At 36.9% G+C, this 16431-nt stretch overlaps 1 long non-coding RNA gene across 4 annotated transcripts in view; it reads right to left on the bottom strand.

Moving 5' to 3' along the window:
• The window catches only part of LOC309844737, a 56100-nt gene that overhangs the window by 15961 nt on the left and 23708 nt on the right, over nt 1–16431 (bottom strand). The gene's annotated exons all lie outside the window — the stretch shown is intronic.

Below are 16431 nucleotides of genomic sequence, written 5' to 3'. Positions count from 1 at the left end.
TCTGTCTACATACAATGTGAGATATGCTTAAAACAATGTTCAGAACATGGGAAGTGTTCACTCATATCTGCTAATGTTATTTTTATTTATTAGGACTTTTGTTTGTGACTTTTTTTAGACTCATCTGGCATCTTCTTTAATCTGCCCTTTTGAGAACTCCATGGTTCTAGTAAAGTTGCCAGTCCTCCATGGCATAGACTCAAGCCTGACCAGTCCTAATCTACTGTCACTAGGCATGTGACTCGAAATGAACCAGTTGTTGTCCTGGTTCTCATCCCTAAGTTTCTAAAAGCTGTTCTGGTTTCTAAAATTCCCTTCATTTCTGTACCCTTCTAAAAGACTACTTATATGCTTGATCTTATTCATTCGAATTCAATCACTTACTGAAAAAGTCCTGAATAAAATGTGTATGTTCTTACCCGAATAGCAAAGTAACCATAAGACCAGAAAAGTTTCAGAGAGGTTAATTAGGCTTAAAAATAAGGTTAAAAGGCTCAGAGAGGTTGAGCAAGATCAAAGTTTCAAATCTTTGAAACTTCTGTGGCTTCTGACTTCATGTCTGTTATAGAACTCTTAAGAATGTGACCTTATTTCCAGAAAATGTATAAATAGTGTGCCCCCACTCTTAACCTTCTGAGTTTATCTGAACCACAACACTTTTTTAGATTAAAAATACACAAGATAGGGCAAAGCTGGAGGCATCATGATGCTGCCTGATCCTGAACTATATTACAAAGTTAAAGTAATCAAAATAGTATGGAATTGACATAAAAAGAGACACACAGATCTGAGGAATAGACTAGAGAATTCAGAAACCCATGCATTTATGGTCAGGTAATTTACAACAGAGGGGCTAATAACATACAAAGAGGAAAGGACAGTCCTCAATAAATGGTGTTGGGAAAACTGGACAGCCATATGTGAAAGAATGAAATGAAATGACCACTATCTTAAAACACACACACACAAATTGAATGGATTGAAGACTTGGATATAAGACATGAAACCTGAAAACTAAAGAAACATGGTTACGTCCTAACATTGGTCTTGGCAATGCATTTGGGATCTGATGCCAAAATTAAAAGGCAACAAAAGCAAAAATACACAGGTAGGACTACAAACTGAAAAGATACTGTGCCACAAAGGAAACAAAATGAAAAGGCAACCTAGGGAATGGGAGAATACATTCACAAATCCTATCTGGTAAGGAGTTAATATTGAAAAGATAGAACTCCTATAACTCAATAGTAAAAATCAAACAAATTGACTTTGAAAAGGGCAGAGGATCTAAATAGACATTTTTCTAAAGAAAATTTACAGTTGGCCAACAAGTTCATGAATGTGCTCAGCATCACCAATGATCAGAAAAAAATGCAAATTAAAAATCACAATAAGCTATTGCATCATACCTGTTAGAATGGCCATTATCAAAAAGACAAGAAATAGTAAGAGTTGGTGGGAATGTGGGGAAAAAAGAGAAGACTTGTGCATTCCTGGTACAGAATGTAAATTTGTGCAGCCACTATTGAGAACAGTATAGAAGTTCCTCCAAAAAATTTAAAAAAATAGAGCTATAACATCATCCAGCAATTTCACTTCTGAAGAAAACAAAGACAGTAATTAAAAAGATATATATATCTCTCCCCATGTTCATTGCAACATTATTTACAGTATTCAGGATATGGAAACAATCTAAGTGTCTAGCAACAGATGAGTGCATCAAGAAAATGTGTGTGTGTGTGTATATATGTGTGTATCTATATCCACATACATATACATAATGAATATTTTTCAGCCATAAAAAGAATGAAATCTAGCCATTTGCAACAACATTGATGGACCCTGAGAACACTATGCTAAGTAAAATAAGAGTAAAAGACCAAATACTATATGATCTCATTTATATGTTGATTAAAAAAAATAAAAAGGTAAGAAAAAAGAAACTGGGGCCCCTCACTGGCTCAATCAGTTAAGCATCCAATTCTCCCTTTCAGCTTAGGTCATGATCTCGTGGGTTGCAGGATCCAGCCCTGCATCGGGCTTTACCCTCAGCAGGGAGTCTGCTTGAGATTCTCTCCCTCCGCCCCTCCCCCTGCGTGTGCTCTCTCTCCCTTTCTCTGCCCCCTCACCCCACCTCTCAAATGAATAAGTAAACCTAAAAGAAAGGAAAGAAGGAGAGAAGAGGGGAGGGGAGAGGAGGAAATGAAGAAAGGAAAAAAGGAAAGGAGGAAGAAAAGGAAGGAAGGAAGGGAGGGAGAAACAAAGAAGCTCACTGATAAAGAGAACAGATTGGTGGTTGCCAGAACAGAGTGGTGGGCAAAATGAGCAAAAGAAGTTAACACGTACAAACTTCCAGTATGACAATGATAATGAATACGGTATTGCATATTTGAAAGTCTGAGAGAGTAAATCTTTAAATTTCTCATCACGAAAAAAGTTTTGTAACTCTGTGAGGTGATAGATGTCAACTAAACGTTTTGGGTGATCATTTCACAATATATACATAAATATCAAATTATATTGCATACCTGAAACTAATACTATATGTCAAATAAATCTCAACAAAAACTTAAATATGATACCTGTTATATCTTATACCCAACCTATTTATGGTATCTTAACATCCATTAGATTTGAAGCTACTTAAGAGTATGAACAGTTTTAGATGTTTTACTCCATGTATGGTCTTCTGAACCAACCGTGATGCCTTGTGTAAGTGAATTTAATAACGTCATCAATGTTATAGCTGTTACTATTTTCACTGCTCAGTGTGCTTTCTTAGAGGCCAGTAGAGAGTGGTGATGGGGGCCTAGGCTCTGGCATCCAGTCTGGCTTCAAATCCTGGCTCTATTTCTTATTACTTGGATAACCTTGGGCAATTTATTTAATCTTTATCTATTCCCTTTTTATCACCTGAAAAAAATAGAGATTAACTAATCAGACCACTAATCTTAATGGTTGTCAGTATTTAATAAGTTCACAATGCATATGAAGCTCTGAGAAGTGAGCCTGGCACGGGACAATCAATGTCCCTGTTATTTGATTATAAAGAATATTTAATTTGGTGGTGCCTTTAAAATCATAATCAGTGTTGACCAGTGCTTGTTGCTATGAGCCTTGGATGAAACGCCTCAGAAACAATATAACCACTGTGATTCATCTTCATAGTGAAAACCTCTGAGTGTCTCACATGGATATTGATAGACTGGAACAAGTGAAGCAGGACTGAAAATGTATCTTTTTTTAATTCAACTTCAGGATCCACGTCTTGTTTTCATGTAACCAAAAATACGAGAGATTTAGGTTATTTTAAAGTTGATTTGCGAAGTTTGGGAAGTTTTTTTCTTGTTAGTTGCTTTCCCAAACCCTATCTTAATAGTTAAAATGCCCTTCTATATCACGAGTTTTAGATTTCACAACTCCATTGGCCTGTTTCCCAGGCATTTTTCCTTTAACCAGTACCGCTTGCTTTGGTGTCTGTTGTGATTTCTATTATTTACTTGGATTTTTTAGTTACATTAAAAGTTGTGAAACACATTTCATCAAGTACAGAAACACCCAAATGTGCACAGGCAGGAAGCTGCTGGCAGCACACAGAGCGGGGCTGAAGAGCCCGGCCCTGGGACACAGGCATTCCATGTCATAAATCTTCTCAGGACCATTTTGAAGGACAGATCGTTCCAGCTTCCCTGATTTACTGGCTGTCTTCCTAAGCTCCATACCAACAGTGAGTGCAAACACTTCCATTGCCAAGAGACAGTTCTTTAAATTAAAAATGCATGGTTTCATTGATGAAAATGGAGACAGTAGTGTTGAGCAAAGCATGTACAGAAGATCAAGACTGATTTGATGACCATTTTAGCAGGTGATAAGTGCCACTTTTAATAAAAAGTGGTGCTGTTTCCCCTGGATTGCTTAGCACCTCACCTAAAAGAAAGCAGAGTAAGACAGACCAGGACTGCCGATAACCTAAGAATTAAGGCCAAAGCTCTTCCAACGGCAGTGTCTTTGAACAGATTCTTAAAATTAATTTTATTCCTGCATACGCTATATTCGAATTCCCTATCTTACCAGGACTTTCTTTTTTTAATTAGATCTGCAATTTTGGAGTTCATTTTTACTAAATTGAGAGATGTTTGTACAATTTCACTGTAAAGCTAGTCTTAAAGTAAGCCATTTGGAAGATTAGATACTACCTAGAATTTTATGTTAGGCACTCTCGAATTTTAATTATTTTCTGTGCAACTCCTCAGTACAGCTTCAATCCTTTCCTTACTTTTGAAATAAAAATAGGTGTGAAGTTAAAACTATTTCCAGACAACTCTCTCCTTAATTTTTATTACATTAAATAGTACTGGGTTCCAGGTCATGATGGCAACATAGGAAGACCTTGAGCTCATCTATCACAGACACACTGAATTTATAGCTACATATGGAACAATTTCCTCAAAACAAAACACAAAAATACAGAACAAAACAGTAAAACCCCCCAAACGAGCTGTGCAACTCCTAAACACTGAGTGAATGAGGGGAAAATACCCCATACTCAAGTGGGTAGGAGAGATGAAGTCACAATCTCACCATAAAACCCATTCCTAGAAGGTCTACCCACAACAAGGAAAAATCTCAAAACCCCATACTTCTTTGTGAAAAACTAACCTGACATTGAGCACCACAACTTCTAACACCTGCACCTGAGTGATGAGCCCCCAAAACATCCAGCTCTGAAAGCCACAGGGGCTTGCATCCATGAAACCCACCAGACTATAGTGAACGGAGAACACACTTCTTTTTCTTTTTTTTTAAAGATTTTATTTATTTATTTGACAGAGAGAGATCACAAGTAGGCAGAGAGACAGGCAGAGAGAGAGAGGAGGAAGCAGGCTCTCTGCTCAGCAGGGAGCCTGATGCGGGACTCGATCCCAGGACCCTGAGATCATGACCTGAGCCGAAGGCAGCGGCTTAACCCACTGAGCCACCCAGGCGCCCCCGGAGAACACACTTCTTAAAGGGCTCTCAAGTGCACAGACTCATCTACCAGTACCCGGTGCACAGACAGCTGACTGAAAAGTGCCCAGTCTTTTATGAAAGAGGCTTGTTTGCTTATCTTAAAGCATCAGCCTGAGGGTAGGCATCTAAGTCAACATTCACCTTACTGAATTGCTCTCTGGAGATGGAGGCCAGTAGGCTCCATCTTTGTGCCCTCCCTCTGCCTCACTCCAGCTTGTTATTGTCTCCTGCAAAGGAGTTTATACCCTCATCTGGTGCCCTGACTTTAATGGCTGCTGCCCAGAGAACAGCTCCAGAACACCTTGCTCTGGTGGCCAGGGGGCTTATTATGTTCATGCTTCACACAGGAGAGAAACAGAGGAAGTGTTCTTAACTGGCTACTGCCCCTAGAGCACTACACGAGGCCATAGACTGAGGCCCTCAGTACCTCTGTGAAAGAGGCCCCCTAGTTCGTCATACCCCCAGCCCGAGAGTCTGGCTAATTGAACACACATCTGAGGGCCAGCCGTAAGCCTCTCCAGTGACCCTGAAGAGCTGGCACTGTCTCTGTGCTCTCTCTCTGCTTTGCTCTTGAGTGACAGAGTCTTCTAGAGGGGAGCTTGTACGTGTGTCTGGTGTCCCAGTTTCTGTGACTGTCACCCGGGGTTGCCCCTTGATTCCTTGTCTCTGGTAGCCCAAGAGAGCTTGCTTTCGTAGGTTTCATGGGAGTTAAAAAAAAATGGAGAAACAGTTCTCAGCTAGTTACCACCCTCGGGGTATGACACCAACAACAGACTGAAAAACAGTCTTTCTGGAAGTGCCTATTTACTTTTCCTGAAGCCTCAGCCTAAGAGACAGGTTCCTAATATAGCACACTTCTAGGGTTCTACTGAGCTGCTCTCTAGGGAGACAGGGCAGTGGACCGTCCCTCTATGCATTCTCTTTCTGCCTCATTCCAGGTCATCAGTATTTCCTGGAAAGGAGCTTATCCAGTCATTTGGTACCTAACTTTTGCCACTGCCACCCAGAGGACACCTCTTGGACACCTGGCTGTGGTGGCCAGTAAGACTTCAGACTTGTAGTCCCACAGAACTGTATATATTTTCACACTTTAAAAACTGCTGCCTGGGGGCGCCTGGGTGGCTCAGTGGGTTAAGCCCCTGCCTTCGGCTCAGGTCATGATCTCAGGGTCTTGGGATCGAGTCCCACATCGGGCTCTCTGCTCAGCAGGGAACCTGCTTCCTCCTCTCTCTCTGCCTGCCTCTCTGCCTACTTGTGATCTCTCTCTCTGTCAAATAAATAAATAAAATCTTAAAAAAAAAAAAAAACTGCTGCCTGATTGAACTAATAAATTTGGTAAAATTGCAGGATACAAAATCATACAAAAGTCTGTTGCATTTCTATGCATTTGTATACACTAATAACAAACTATGAGAATGAAATTAAGAAAACAATCCCATTTATAATTGCATCAAAAAGGATAAAATACCTAGGAATAAATTGAAGCAAAGAGGCCCACTGAACACTGTGACACTGATCAAACAAATTGAAGAAGACTCAAATAAATAGAATGATTATCCAAAGTAATCTATAGATTCAGTGCAATCCCTATCAAAATACCAAAAGCATTTTTCACAGAAAGAGAATGAACAATCCTAAAATTTGCATAAAACCACAAAAGACTCCAAATAGCCAAAGCAATCTTAAGAAAGAACAACAAAGCTGGAGGCATCATGCTGCCTAATTTCCAACTACATTACAAAGCTACAGTAATCAAAACAGTGTGGTATTGACATGAAAATAGACAAACAAATCTGAGGAACAGAACAGGGAGCCCAGAAATAAACCCATACATATATGGTCAATTAACACACAATAAAGGAGACAAGAATACATGACAGAGAAAGGACAGTCTCTGTAATAGATAATGTTGGGAAAACTGGATAGCTACATGCAAAAAGGATGAAACTGAACCACCATTTTACACTATACACAAAAAGTAACTGAAAATGAATGAAAGACCTGAACGTACGACTGAAACCATACAACTCCTAGAAGAAAACATAGGCAGGAACTAACTTGACTTTGGCCTTAATGACTTTTTAGATCGGACACCAAGAGCAAAGGCAACAAAAGCAGAGGTCGACAGGTAAGGCTACATCCAACTATAAAGCTCTGCACAGCAAAGGAAACCATCAACAAGAAGAAAAGACAATCTACATAATGGGAGAAAATATTTGCAAATAAATAAAGAGCTCCTACAGCTCAATAGCAAAAATACAATCCAACTAAACAAGTGGGCAGAGGATCTGAATAGATATTTTCCTGAAGATGACATATGGATGGCCGATGGGTCTGAGAAAAGGTGCTCAACATCATTAATTATCAGGGAAGTGCAAATCAAAACCATGATGGTTATTATCAAAAAGACAAGAAATAACAAGTGTTGATGGAAGAAATCTAAGCTTCTCCATGGATGAATGGAGAAAGAAAATGTGAATCAGTATTCTGTAGCCTGTGGAATGCAAACCATCCTGGCAGCAAATTCATTCATCTAATTTGTGCTGGACTCACTTTTTAGCACTCTACTACAGAATAGCATAGGTCTTTTTGTTTATTTGTTTTTAATAAAAAAGATAAATACCTGTCAATATAAGTGAACATTTCTCAAGCAAGACAGCTTTAATTAATTCTATCAACTAGTTAATTAATTAATTAATTCTAATGAATAGAATGTTTGTGCAGGCTTGGGCATACATTTTATTCAATTCCAAAATTCTCTATTACAGTAGAGTCCCAATTAATTTTAACTGTGCATCTGTTCTTCAAAAGGAAGCTTATCTAAAGTCTAATAATTAATGACTGAAGCTAGATGGGAAAACTTGGAGCCACTATAGTGGGACCCTTTCTTCTAAGACCACCACCTTTCATCTTCTGCACCTAAGACTTCTACGTGTAGATTTAAAACAACAGAGTTCCAAACGGAGTCCCTTGAAAAATTTTACTAGTGTAATAAGATTCATTCAAGACCATAAACCTGTACATAGTTTTAAATATACTACAGATAATATCTCCTCTAACATGTTAAGTATATATTAAAAATGCATAGATATGATATCTACTCAGCGCCTGAAGTAACAGGCATTTACAGGGCATTACTGATGCTTTCATTTAGTCCTTAGAAGAGTCCTGCAAAGTTACTGATTAAAGTTCCATTTTTTCAGATAAGGAGACAAATGAAGAAAGATTAAGTATCTGGTAGAATGTTGACCACTTGTAAGGTGGCAGAGAAAGCTAAAATTCAGGGCCTCAGATCATTTGTTGACCGTGTTTTCAAAATGTGGTGGCATAAAGATGTTTTCCCTGAGTGCCACAGGTATATAGCAGCGTATCTCCGATGCTGTTGCCTAAGCAGTGTGCATGGTGCACACTAGCATACAAATGGCAATGTGTTTAGTGTGGAAAGGCAGGAAAAGAAGCCTAGCATGTTAATCCACTGTTTTCCCAACACTGGATCTGTGCTAACGCAGCAGCTATGACCCATATGTGATTACAGAGCACGTGAGATATAGCTGGTCCAAACTGAGATGGGCAGCAGGAGCAACACACACACACACACACAGCTTATACAAAAAAGAATGCACATGTTAAACTAACATTTTGGATACAATGGGTTAAATGAAATGTATCTTTAGAATTCTACCTCTTCTTACATTGTTCATGAGGGTACTGCAATATATAAAATATTCAAGCATCTAGAATTATATTTCTACTTGAAAAGTAAAACACTTTTTTTCTTCCACAACTTGATTTGCATTCCATGGGAAAGTTCCCAACTTTTTAGAGAAGCATATACCATAGATAAAAAGCTTAGATGTGAAGACTATTCCAGTTCTGAAATGGTATGGTTTGATGTAGTATGGCCTTTTACTGTGGGCAGAGGGGGCCTAGCTCATTCTCACTTCAAATATGTCAGCTGTAATAAGAGAGAGCAATACACACTTTAAAAATCCATACTCTAAAACTGAATTTTTAAATTAGCTCTGTCGTTATTTTTAGTTCCAATACATGGAGTAGAAGTAGACCCATCAGGGTACCGGAAAATTACTAAGCCCTGGTTTACAAACCCATCTCTTTACTGTTCTTTAGCCAAATCACAAGATTTGTTGCTGTTGTTGTTTTTTAATGTTGTTATTGTGTTTTGTTTTTTAATATGTTTCAGTTCCCTTAGCCAAATTCCTTTCTTCCTCCACACCTCCTACAGAACTGGGCTGAGCACAGTCATGCATTAAAAAAGCTTCTGAACTTTTTTCAGAAAGAGTTGCTTCCCTGGAGCTGCAGAGGAGGACAGGAATTTCATATTCTGCAGGACTAAAATCATAATAGCATATCAAATATTCCAATGCCTTTGATGCATATTTTGTTCTTTGATAAAGACAAAAGTCAGCAAGAAGATCGCATCTGTTCTCAAAGTTTTAATAAAATCACATCTGTTTATCTATACAATTGAAGCTTTCTAGATTCTCAAACTTCCCTCAGGATTCAAGCTCATTAGTTCAATAGCATCAATCTGAGAAAGGTTATTATACATATGTGCATATTTTAGCTACACTCCTCTTTAGAATATACATGTATAAATCACCCCATGAGAAATACCACAGTTTTCTATGTGGCACAACATGCACCAAATAAAAGTTAGCAGTATCAGAATATGGGAATAAGTTCATTTGTCATTAGCTGAAACCATCAAGACACTAGGCATTTTAGAACAATGTCTAGGTATATTTTTTAAGTTTTGGAAGAGCCCAAATGATTAAACCTTATTTAAGTTGCTCTAACAATTAGGAAGAAAAAACCCCTATTTTTATATCAACTTAATTGTAGCTTGATTAAATCTTTATATATCCAATAAAGGCATTAAGAATCAAGTAAATTTATCTCCCTATTTTTATGTCAAACAATATAATGTTTTAAAGAATAAATTTTTTAATCAAATCATCATGCACACATGAATACAAGTTTTAACTTCATTCTGGTAATTCCGTGTGTTTCTACCCTTTATGTCACTAAATCAGTAGAATGAACTTACTTTTACTTAAATCACTGTGGTTCACATTGGAAGAAGTACTGTTCCACAAAGAAACAGCAGTATCAATCCTGAGATCTAATCTCTCAGAGACTAACTTCATCTTTTAGGCCTATTTTTTGTGATTGTTACTGTTTTTGTTTTGGCATAAGTGCGTGGATAATCAAAATCACAGTCACTCTGTTTACTAAGCAGCAAAGGACTTCATACACTTGGCTTGCAGTCCCAGCCCAGGGTTCTAGATCAACATGATTTTTCTCAAATTTGGCAAAAGAGTTTATCTAATAGGCCTATTCCTTATTTTCTGAAGAAGTGTCATTTTTCTTGAACTTTGGGAAAAAAATGCCTTTTGTTTAGTTATTGTCAAGGGCAATTGAAAAGCATACATAAGCACATATATATATAATAACCTTTCTCAGAATGCACTAACCAATGTTTGGATCTTGAGAGACTAAGTTCATACATACAGGGGCTGAGCTGTAGTCTCAGTCAACAGCTCTGCTAATCTGCAGAGCCAAGACAGTCATGTAGTCTGACCAGGAAATCTAACAAGATGCATGTCTGCCTGATTTGGGTCTTCAAATAAAGGTCTTGCTGGCCCTAGAGCTGAGTCATAGCCCAACCCACAGCTAAGTGTAGCTCCTAGAACTGGTTTACCAGAAAGCTTGGCCAAAAACATCTCAAACATTATATAGCCCAACAATACTTGAGCAGAGTCCAGGAGGCAGACCTGATTGCTTACAGAGCAAATCCAGTGTCCCTGGTCATCCAGAGAACTTGGGGCACAGGTCAACTTGAGTCAAGACCACAAAGAGCCTTTCTGGCCTTGGAACCAGTTTTCCTACTCTGCCCAGTCAGGAAAAGTAATTTGTAGCCCCACTCATAGCCAAATATAGCCTTCAGCCCACTCAACCACTGAATGTTAATATTGCACACAGAAGCTGCAAAGTCCACCAAACATCCATGCTTACATGGGTACTTGAACAGAAAGCACAGATCAAGACTTTTCCCCAAGCAAAACCGGTGGCCTCAATACCAGGGAATTCAGCACAGAATCTTGCCTGGTTCAGTTTCCCAAACAAAGAGCCATGCAGGCCCTTGGGGGCCTCTTCTGCTGCCCCACCAGGGCAGGGAGGATAATTTGTATCCCCACCTATTATTCAGTATAATTCCCAATCCTGACCATCTAGTAAGCCCGACCTAGAGAACCCAGGCCATTGTGGAGACTGTCCTACAGCCTTGCTTGGGCAGGGAACAAAGCCAGGAGTTTTATCCAACTCTTCTCAGCCAGCAGTAACTCTACCTCCCCCACCTCAGAACATGGGCAATGTCCTCACTTATAAATAGACACTGATAACAAGCTCCACTTCCCCCAAGGGCTTTATAAGTGGACACATCCAGAAGCTCAAACTCAGCTGACTGGTGAAGAATGGTCTCTGCCATAGTGAATCTGTAAAGTCTGGATGAGGAGATGGCTTACTCAAATGAACTGATACAAACATAAGGAATCAAGGATTATAAAAAAGCACATAAACATGAAAATGCCAAAGCAACTAATAAAGCTTCAATAACTAACCCTAAAATAATGGAAATCTATGAACAATCAGACAAGGAATTCAAAATGATCTTAAAGAAGTTTAGTGAAGTATAGAAACCATCAAAAAAAAAAAAAAAAAAAAAGAAAGGAGCCAAACAGAAATCCTGGAGCTAAAAAGTAATGACTTAACTGAAAGACTGAAGAGAACTTCAAAAGGAGACTTGACCATGAAGAAGAAAGAATTGGTGACCTCAAAGACAGAACATTTGAAATTTTCCAGTTAGATGGTCAAAAAGAAAACAGAGTGAAACAGAATAAAGAAAACTTACAGGACTTATAGGACACAATCCAAAAGAAACAATATATGCATTATGGGAATTCTGGAAGGAAAAAGCATAAGAGACAAAAAGTATATTTAAAGCAATAATGGCTGAAAACTACTTGAACCTGGGAAGAGAAATGGACATCCAGATTCATGAGGCCCAAAGAACCCCCAATAGGTTGGATCTTAATAGTGCTACACCAAGACATAGTATAACTGAATTGTCAAAAGACAAAGAAAGGATTTTGAAAGCTGCAAGAAAGAGACAAGTCACATATAAGGGAATCTCCATAAGAGTATTGATGGATTCCTCAACAGAAACTATTAGGTCAGGAGAGAATGAGATGATATTTTTAAAAATTTAAAGGGGGGGGGGGACCTCCTGTCAACTAAGAACTCTATAGCTGGCAAAGATGTTCTTCAGAAATGAAGGAAAGATAAACTTTCCTGAACAAACAAAAGCTGAGGGAATTCATTACCAATAAATCTGCCTTATAGAAATGCTAAAGGGAATTCTTTGAGTAGAAATAAAAGGATACTGATTAACATCATAAAAATATAAGAAGGTAGCATAAATTCACTGGTATTAAGTATATAGTCATATTAGATTATGCATTACGGTATTGGTGGTGCATAATTCACTTATTATAACTCCAGTTTCAAAGTTGAAAAACAAATGTAAGAATAGTACATTTGTACTATTTGTACTAATAGTACAAATAGCACAAATAATACAAATATTTGTACTAATAGTACAAATTTGTACATTTGTACTAATTGTATAACTACAATTATCTGTTACTGGATTCACAACATAAAAACATGAATACAGTAATGTCAATAATTTAAAAGGTAAGGGGGAAGAAATTTTAAAGTATAAAGTTTAGGGATGCTATCTAAATTATCAGTTTAAAATAAAGTATTATAAATTTTAAAGATTTTATTTATTTATTTGATAGAGTGAGACAGTGAGAGAGGGAACAGAAGCACGGGGAGTGGGAGAAGCAGGCTTCCCACTGAGCAGGGATCCTGATGCTAGACTCGATCTCAGGACTCTGTGATCATGACTTGAGCCAAAGGCAGATGCTTAACGACTGAGTCACCCAGGTGCCCCGAAAGTATTATAAGATATTTTATATAAATATCCTCATGATAACCACAAGGCAAAAACCTGTAACAATTACACAAAAGAACATGAAAAATTAATTAAAACATACTGATACCCAAGAGACATGAAAACACACAAAAAAGGCAGCATAACAAGAAATAAGAAACAACAAATCTACGACAGATCTAGAAAAGCCAGAAAACTATTAATAAAATGGCAATAGGAAGTCCTTAACCATCAACATTTACTTTAAACATAAATGGATTAAATTCTCTAGTCAAAAGACACAGAATGTTTGAATGGATAAAAAACAAGATCCGGTTATATGCTGCCTACAAAAGACCACTTTAGCCTGAAAGACACACAGACTTAGAGTGAGGGATCCTGATACTAAAGCCAGAAAATGACATCACTAGGAAGAAAAAACAAACTACAGTCCACTATCCCTAATGAATACAGATGCAAAAATTATCAATAAAATACTAGCAGACCCAATTCAGTAGCACATTTAAAGAATTATTCATCATAATCGAATAGGATTTATCCCTGGGATACAAGGATTGTTCAACATAGATATATCAATGTGATGCATCATTAATAGAATAAAAGAAAAGAATCATATGATTATTTCAGATGCAGAAAAGACATCTGATAAAATTTAACATCAATTCGTGATAAAAACTTTTAACAAATCAGGTATAAAGTAAATGTGTCTCAAATAAAAAAAGCTATATTTATAAGCCCACAGCTAATGCTATACTTAATGGTGAAAGGCTAGAATATTTTCTCTAAGATTAGGAACAAGACAAGAATCCCCATTCTCCATTCCCATCCAACATAGTACTGGAAATTCTATCCAGAGAAACTAGGTAAGAAAATGAACTGGAAAAGAAGTAGTAAACCTGTCTATTTGTAGATGACATGATTTTATATATAGAAAATCCAAGAAGACTGCACCAAAAAACTGTTAGATTTAATCTACAAATTCCAAAAGTTGCAGGATACAAAATTAACATACAAAAAGTAGTAGCATTTTTATATACTAACAAACTATTTGAAAAATAAGTAAAGAAAATAATCCCACTTATACTAGCATCAAGAGCTACAAAATACTTAGGAATAAATTTAACCACAAACATAAAAGTTTGCTACATGAAAACTATAGGACATTGATGAAAGAAATTAAAGAAGACACAGATAAATGGAAATAAATCCTGTGTTCATAGATCAAACAGTATTAATTCTGTTAAAAAGTATTAATTCTGTTAAAATGTCCATGTTGCCCAAACCCATCTATGATTTAATGCAATCCCCCTCAAGATTACAGTGACATTTTTTACAAAAGTGGAAAAAAAAAAAAACCCAAATTTTTCTAGAACTCCAAAGACCCCAAAGAGCCAAAACAATCCTGACAAAGAACAAAAAACAGGAGTCATTACTCTTCCTGATTTCAAGTTATAATATAAAGCTACAGTAATCAAAATTTCATGTACTTGCATAAAAACAGACACATACATCTGAGGAACAGAATGGAGCCTGGAAATAAACACATGCATATAAAGACTACTAATATGGGACAAGAGAGCCAAGAATACTCCATAAAAAATATAGTCTTGTCAATAAACTAGATATTCATATGTAAAAGAATGAAACTAAACTATCTTATATGACTCACAAAAATTAACTCAAAATGAATTGACGACTTGAATATGAGATCTAGAACCATAAAACTTTCAGAAGAAAACATACAGTAATCTCCTTGACATCAATGTTGGCAAAGATTTTAATATCGCACAAGCAACAAAATAAAAAAAAATTAATGAGTGGAACTATAACAAACTAAAAAGTTTTTGCAAAGCAAAAATATCCATCAACAAAATGAAAATACAACCTACCTAATGAGAAAACATATTTGCAAACCATGTAACTGATAGATGAGACCCAAAATATATCAAGAATTCATACAACTCATTAACCTCCCCCAGTAATCCAATTAAAATGGGCAAAGGACCTGAATAGACTTGTTTTTCAAAGAAGATATGTAAATGATCAACAGGTACATGAAAAGGTGCTCAATATTACTAATTATGAGGGAAAAACAAATTAAAACCATGACAAGATATCTTCTTACAACAGTTAGAATGGCTATCTTCAAGAAGAAAAATGCTGGCAAAGATGGGGTAAAAAGCTAACCTCGGTGCATTGCTGGTGGGACTGCAAATTAAACAAACACTATGAAAAACAACATGGAGTTTTCTCAACAATTAAGTATTAAACTACCATATGATCCAGAAAGTCTACTTCTGGAAATATATCTGAAGGAAATGAAAACACCATGTGAAAGAAATGTCTGGAGCCCCATGTTCATAGCAGTATTATTTACAATACTCAAGACATGGAATCAATCTAAGCAGCCACCGATGGGTGCATGGATAAACACAATGCGGCTGGCAAGTGCGCATACACATGTGCTCGTGCGCGCGCGCACACACACAAACACACACACACATCACAATGGTGTATTATTCAACCATAAAAAAGAAAAAAATCCTGCCATTTGTGACATAACCTTGAGGTTATGATTAGTGAAATAAGTTAGAGGGGGAAAAAAAAAGAGAAAGGCAAATACCTTGTGATCTCACTTACATGTAGAATCTTGAAAAAGAAAAACATTTGAAAAAGAGATCAGACTTGTTACTAGAGATGAGCAGGGAAGGGAAGGGGAGTTAGATGTACATGGTCAAAAGGTAGAAACTTCCAACTCATTAGAAGGATACATAATTACAGGGGTGCCTGGGTGGCTCAGTGGATTAAGCCTCTGTCTTTAGCTCAGGTCATGATCACTGTTCATGATCTCCCCTCTCTCTCTGCCTGCCTCTCTGCCTACTTGTGATCTCTCTGTCAAATAAATAAATAAAATCCTTAAAGAAAAAATAAGATACATAATTACAGGGAATTTAATGTGCAACATAATGACTATAGTCAACACTGCTGTATGTTTGATAGTTGTTAGAAGAGCAGATCCTAGAAATTGTCATGGCAAAGAAAAAAAAAGTTTTAATTTAAAAAACATGGTAAATATGAAATGATGGAAATTAACTAAACTTATTTTAAGTTGTTAGCCATTTCACAATATAGGTAAATTGAATCATTATGCTATATGCTTTTACAGTGCTGAAGGTCACTTATGTATCTTAACTGGAAAATAAAAATTCATATGTTCCTTCTAGTGACTCCTATTTCCCCAAGTCAATTCTAATAATTTCAATTGACTTCTTAAAACATCAGGGGCAACATCTGTATGGATAGCTATTTTAATTTGCCATGGAGGTTTTTTAAAAAATATATTTTATTTATTTGAGAGAGAGTGAGAGAGAGAGAGAAAGCAT

This window comes from Mustela nivalis, assembly GCF_964662115.1.
Source record: "Mustela nivalis genome assembly, chromosome: 12".
Classification (NCBI taxonomy): Eukaryota; Metazoa; Chordata; class Mammalia; order Carnivora; family Mustelidae; genus Mustela; species Mustela nivalis.
This window is presented reverse-complemented; position numbering and strand designations above follow the sequence as displayed.